The sequence below is a fragment of the Engystomops pustulosus genome, chromosome 10 (genome assembly GCF_040894005.1).
Source record: "Engystomops pustulosus chromosome 10, aEngPut4.maternal, whole genome shotgun sequence".
In the NCBI taxonomy this organism is placed as follows: Eukaryota; Metazoa; Chordata; class Amphibia; order Anura; family Leptodactylidae; genus Engystomops; species Engystomops pustulosus.
Window position 1 is genome coordinate 90576610 of NC_092420.1, and position 6820 is coordinate 90583429.

The 6820-nt window shown below is 48.8% G+C and overlaps 1 protein-coding gene across 1 annotated transcript in view; it reads right to left on the bottom strand.

The window, feature by feature from the left end:
* The window catches only part of TESK2 (testis associated actin remodelling kinase 2), a 31220-nt gene that overhangs the window by 23885 nt on the left and 515 nt on the right, over positions 1-6820 (bottom strand). The gene's annotated exons all lie outside the window — the stretch shown is intronic.

A 6820-nucleotide genomic window follows, 5' to 3' on the forward strand; every position in this document is an offset into this window, starting at 1 on the left:
AGTGCTCTCTCTCCTCCCCCGGTATATAGCCTGTATATAGTGCTCTCTCTCTCCCCCGGTATATAGCCTGTATATAGTGCTCTCTCTCCTCCCCCGGTATATAGCCTGTATATAGTGCTCTCTCTCCTCCCCGGTATATAGCCTGTATATAGTGCTCTCTCTCCTCCCCCGGTATATAGCCTGTATATAGTGCTCTCTCTCCTCCCCCGGTATATAGCCTGTATATAGTGCTCTCTCTCCTCCCCCGGTATATAGCCTGTATATAGTGCTCTCTCTCCTCCCCCGGTATATAGCCTGTATATAGTGCTCTCTCTCCTCCCCCGGTATATAGCCTGTATATAGTGCTCTCTCTCCTCCCCCGGTATATAGCCTGTATATAGTGCTCTCTCTCCTCCCCCGGTATATAGCCTGTATATAGTGCTCTCTCTCCTCCCCCGGTATATAGCCTGTATATAGTGCTCTCTCTCCTCCCCCGGTATATAGCCTGTATATAGTGCTCTCTCTCCTCCCCCGGTATATAGCCTGTATATAGTGCTCTCTCTCCTCCCCCGGTATATAGCCTGTATATAGTGCTCTCTCTCCTCCCCCGGTATATAGCCTGTATATAGTGCTCTCTCTCCTCCCCCGGTATATAGCCTGTATATAGTGCTCTCTCTCCTCCCCCGGTATATAGCCTGTATATAGTGCTCTCTCTCCTCCCCGGTATATAGCCTGTATATAGTGCTCTCTCTCCTCCCCCGGTATATAGCCTGTATATAGTGCTCTCTCTCCTCCCCCGGTATATAGCCTGTATATAGTGCTCTCTCTCCTCCCCCGGTATATAGCCTGTATATAGTGCTCTCTCTCCTCCCCCGGTATATAGCCTGTATATAGTGCTCTCTCTCCTCCCCCGGTATATAGCCTGTATATAGTGCTCTCTCTCCTCCCCGGTATATAGCCTGTATATAGTGCTCTCTCTCCTCCCCCGGTATATAGCCTGTATATAGTGCTCTCTCTCCTCCCCCGGTATATAGCCTGTATATAGTGCTCTCTCTCCTCCCCCGGTATATAGCCTGTATATAGTGCTCTCTCTCCTCCCCCGGTATATAGCCTGTATATAGTGCTCTCTCTCCTCCCCCGGTATATAGCCTGTATATAGTGCTCTCTCTCCTCCCCCGGTATATAGCCTGTATATAGTGCTCTCTCTCCTCCCCCGGTATATAGCCTGTATATAGTGCTCTCTCTCCTCCCCCGGTATATAGCCTGTATATAGTGCTCTCTCTCCTCCCCCGGTATATAGCCTGTATATAGTGCTCTCTCTCCTCCCCCGGTATATAGCCTGTATATAGTGCTCTCTCTCCTCCCCCGGTATATAGCCTGTATATAGTGCTCTCTCTCCTCCCCCGGTATATAGCCTGTATATAGTGCTCTCTCTCCTCCCCCGGTATATAGCCTGTATATAGTGCTCTCTCTCCTCCCCCGGTATATAGCCTGTATATAGTGCTCTCTCTCCTCCCCCGGTATATAGCCTGTATATAGTGCTCTCTCTCCTCCCCCGGTATATAGCCTGTATATAGTGCTCTCTCTCCTCCCCCGGTATATAGCCTGTATATAGTGCTCTCTCTCCTCCCCCGGTATATAGCCTGTATATAGTGCTCTCTCTCCTCCCCGGTATATAGCCTGTATATAGTGCTCTCTCTCCTCCCCCGGTATATAGCCTGTATATAGTGCTCTCTCTCCTCCCCCGGTATATAGCCTGTATATAGTGCTCTCTCTCCTCCCCGGTATATAGCCTGTATATAGTGCTCTCTCTCCTCCCCCGGTATATAGCCTGTATATAGTGCTCTCTCTCCTCCCCCGGTATATAGCCTGTATATAGTGCTCTCTCTCCTCCCCCGGTATATAGCCTGTATATAGTGCTCTCTCTCCTCCCCCGGTATATAGCCTGTATATAGTGCTCTCTCTCCTCCCCCGGTATATAGCCTGTATATAGTGCTCTCTCTCCTCCCCCGGTATATAGCCTGTATATAGTGCTCTCTCTCCTCCCCCGGTATATAGCCTGTATATAGTGCTCTCTCTCCTCCCCCGGTATATAGCCTGTATATAGTGCTCTCTCTCCCTCCCCCGGTATATAGCCTGTATATAGTGCTCTCTCTCCTCCCCCGGTATATAGCCTGTATATAGTGCTCTCTCTCCTCCCCCGGTATATAGCCTGTATATAGTGCTCTCTCTCCTCCCCCGGTATATAGCCTGTATATAGTGCTCTCTCTCCTCCCCCGGTATATAGCCTGTATATAGTGCTCTCTCTCCTCCCCGGTATATAGCCTGTATATAGTGCTCTCTCTCCTCCCCCGGTATATAGCCTGTATATAGTGCTCTCTCTCCTCCCCCGGTATATAGCCTGTATATAGTGCTCTCTCTCCTCCCCCGGTATATAGCCTGTATATAGTGCTCTCTCTCCTCCCCCGGTATATAGCCTGTATATAGTGCTCTCTCTCCTCCCCGGTATATAGCCTGTATATAGTGCTCTCTCTCCTCCCCCGGTATATAGCCTGTATATAGTGCTCTCTCTCCTCCCCGGTATATAGCCTGTATATAGTGCTCTCTCTCCTCCCCCGGTATATAGCCTGTATATAGTGCTCTCTCTCCTCCCCCCGGTATATAGCCTGTATATAGTGCTCTCTCTCCTCCCCCGGTATATAGCCTGTATATAGTGCTCTCTCTCCTCCCCCGGTATATAGCCTGTATATAGTGCTCTCTCTCCTCCCCCGGTATATAGCCTGTATATAGTGCTCTCTCTCCTCCCCCGGTATATAGCCTGTATATAGTGCTCTCTCTCCTCCCCCGGTATATAGCCTGTATATAGTGCTCTCTCTCCTCCCCCGGTATATAGCCTGTATATAGTGCTCTCTCTCCTCCCCCGGTATATAGCCTGTATATAGTGCTCTCTCTCCTCCCCCGGTATATAGCCTGTATATAGTGCTCTCTCTCCTCCCCCGGTATATAGCCTGTATATAGTGCTCTCTCTCCTCCCCCGGTATATAGCCTGTATATAGTGCTCTCTCTCCTCCCCCGGTATATAGCCTGTATATAGTGCTCTCTCTCCTCCCCCGGTATATAGCCTGTATATAGTGCTCTCTCTCCTCCCCCGGTATATAGCCTGTATATAGTGCTCTCTCTCCTCCCCCGGTATATAGCCTGTATATAGTGCTCTCTCTCCTCCCCCGGTATATAGCCTGTATATAGTGCTCTCTCTCCTCCCCGGTATATAGCCTGTATATAGTGCTCTCTCTCCTCCCCCGGTATATAGCCTGTATATAGTGCTCTCTCTCCTCCCCCGGTATATAGCCTGTATATAGTGCTCTCTCTCCTCCCCCGGTATATAGCCTGTATATAGTGCTCTCTCTCCTCCCCCGGTATATAGCCTGTATATAGTGCTCTCTCTCCTCCCCCGGTATATAGCCTGTATATAGTGCTCTCTCTCCTCCCCCGGTATATAGCCTGTATATAGTGCTCTCTCTCCTCCCCGGTATATAGCCTGTATATAGTGCTCTCTCTCCTCCCCCGGTATATAGCCTGTATATAGTGCTCTCTCTCCTCCCCCGGTATATAGCCTGTATATAGTGCTCTCTCTCCTCCCCCGGTATATAGCCTGTATATAGTGCTCTCTCTCCTCCCCCGGTATATAGCCTGTATATAGTGCTCTCTCTCCTCCCCGGTATATAGCCTGTATATAGTGCTCTCTCTCCTCCCCCGGTATATACCTGTATATAGTGCTCTCTCTCCTCCCCCGGTATATAGCCTGTATATAGTGCTCTCTCTCCTCCCCCGGTATATAGCCTGTATATAGTGCTCTCTCTCCTCCCCCGGTATATAGCCTGTATATAGTGCTCTCTCTCCTCCCCCGGTATATAGCCTGTATATAGTGCTCTCTCTCCTCCCCCGGTATATAGCCTGTATATAGTGCTCTCTCTCCTCCCCCGGTATATAACCTGTATATAGTGCTCTCTCTCCTCCCCCGGTATATAACCTGTATATAGTGCTCTCTCTCCTCCCCCGGTATATAACCTGTATATAGTGCTCTCTCTCCTCCCCCGGTATATAACCTGTATATAGTGCTCTCTCTCCTCCCCCGGTATATAACCTGTATATAGTGCTCTCTCTCCTCCCCCGGTATATAACCTGTATATAGTGCTCTCTCTCCTCCCCCGGTATATAACCTGTATATAGTGCTCTCTCTCCTCCCCCGGTATATAACCTGTATATAGTGCTCTCTCTCCTCCCCCGGTATATAACCTGTATATAGTGCTCTCTCTCCTCCCCCGGTATATAACCTGTATATAGTGCTCTCTCTCCTCCCCCGGTATATAACCTGTATATAGTGCTCTCTCTTCCCCGGTATATAACCTGTATATAGTGCTCTCTCTCCTCCCCCGGTATATAACCTGTATATAGTGCTCTCTCTCCTCCCCCGGTATATAACCTGTATATAGTGCTCTCTCTCCTCCCCCGGTATATAACCTGTATATAGTGCTCTCTCTCCTCCCCCGGTATATAACCTGTATATAGTGCTCTCTCTCCTCCCCCGGTATATAACCTGTATATAGTGCTCTCTCTCCTCCCCCGGTATATAACCTGTATATAGTGCTCTCTCTCCTCCCCCGGTATAAACCTGTATATAGTGCTCTCTCTCCTCCCCCGGTATATAACCTGTATATAGTGCTCTCTCTCCTCCCCGGTATATAACCTGTATATAGTGCTCTCTCTCCTCCCCCGGTATATAACCTGTATATAGTGCTCTCTCTCCTCCCCCGGTATATAACCTGTATATAGTGCTCTCTCTCCTCCCCCGGTATATAACCTGTATATAGTGCTCTCTCTCCTCCCCCGGTATATAACCTGTATATAGTGCTCTCTCTCCTCCCCCGGTATATAACCTGTATATAGTGCTCTCTCTCCTCCCCCGGTATATAACCTGTATATAGTGCTCTCTCTCCTCCCCGGTATATAACCTGTATATAGTGCTCTCTCTCCTCCCCCGGTATATAACCTGTATATAGTGCTCTCTCTCCTCCCCCGGTATATAACCTGTATATAGTGCTCTCTCTCCTCCCCCGGTATATAACCTGTATATAGTGCTCTCTCTCCTCCCCCGGTATATAACCTGTATATAGTGCTCTCTCTCCTCCCCCGGTATATAACCTGTATATAGTGCTCTCTCTCCTCCCCCGGTATATAACCTGTATATAGTGCTCTCTCTCCTCCCCCGGTATATAACCTGTATATAGTGCTCTCTCTCCCTCCCCCGGTATATAACCTGTATATAGTGCTCTCTCTCCTCCCCCGGTATATAACCTGTATATAGTGCTCTCTCTCCTCCCCCGGTATATAACCTGTATATAGTGCTCTCTCTCCTCCCCCGGTATATAACCTGTATATAGTGCTCTCTCTCCTCCCCCGGTATATAACCTGTATATAGTGCTCTCTCTCCTCCCCCGGTATATAACCTGTATATAGTGCTCTCTCTCCTCCCCCGGTATATAACCTGTATATAGTGCTCTCTCTCCTCCCCCGGTATATAACCCTGTATATAGTGCTCTCTCTCCTCCCCCGGTATATAACCTGTATATAGTGCTCTCTCTCCTCCCCCGGTATATAACCTGTATATAGTGCTCTCTCTCCTCCCCCGGTATATAACCTGTATATAGTGCTCTCTCTCCTCCCCCGGTATATAACCTGTATATAGTGCTCTCTCTCCTCCCCCGGTATATAACCTGTATATAGTGCTCTCTCTCCTCCCCGGTATATAACCTGTATATAGTGCTCTCTCTCCTCCCCCGGTATATAACCTGTATATAGTGATCTCTCTCCTCCCCCGGTATATAACCTGTATATAGTGATCTCTCTCCTCCCCCGGTATATAACCTGTATATAGTGATCTCTCTCCTCCCCCGGTATATAACCTGTATATAGTGATCTCTCTCCTCCCCCGGTATATAACCTGTATATAGTGATCTCTCTCCTCCCCCGGTATATAACCTGTATATAGTGATCTCTCTCCTCCCCCGGTATATAACCTGTATATAGTGATCTCTCTCCTCCCCCGGTATATAACCTGTATATAGTGCTCTCTCTCCTCCCCCGGTATATAACCTGTATATAGTGCTCTCTCTCCTCCCCCGGTATATAACCTGTATATAGTGCTCTCTCTCCTCCCCCGGTATATAACCTGTATATAGTGCTCTCTCTCCTCCCCCGGTATATAACCTGTATATAGTGATCTCTCTCCTCCCCCGGTATATAACCTGTATATAGTGCTCTCTCTCCTCCCCCGGTATATAACCTGTATATAGTGCTCTCTCTCCTCCCCCGGTATATAACCTGTATATAGTGCTCTCTCTCCTCCCCCGGTATATAACCTGTATATAGTGCTCTCTCCCCGGTATATAACCTGTATATAGTGCTCTCTCTCCTCCCCCGGTATATAACCTGTATATAGTGCTCTCTCTCCTCCCCGGTATATAACCTGTATATAGTGATCTCTCTCCTCCCCCGGTATATAACCTGTATATAGTGATCTCTCTCCTCCCCCGGTATATAACCTGTATATAGTGCTCTCTCTCCTCCCCCGGTATATAACCTGTATATAGTGCTCTCTCTCCTCCCCCGGTATATAACCTGTATATAGTGATCTCTCTCCTCCCCCGTATATAACCTTGTATATAGTGATCTCTATCCTCCCCCGGTATATTCTGATCTCTATACACTGTGGCCCCTGCCGGTAATCCTCGGAGCTGTAGTCCGGGGGAGGGGCAGTCGCGGTGTCCCCAGTCGCACTCAC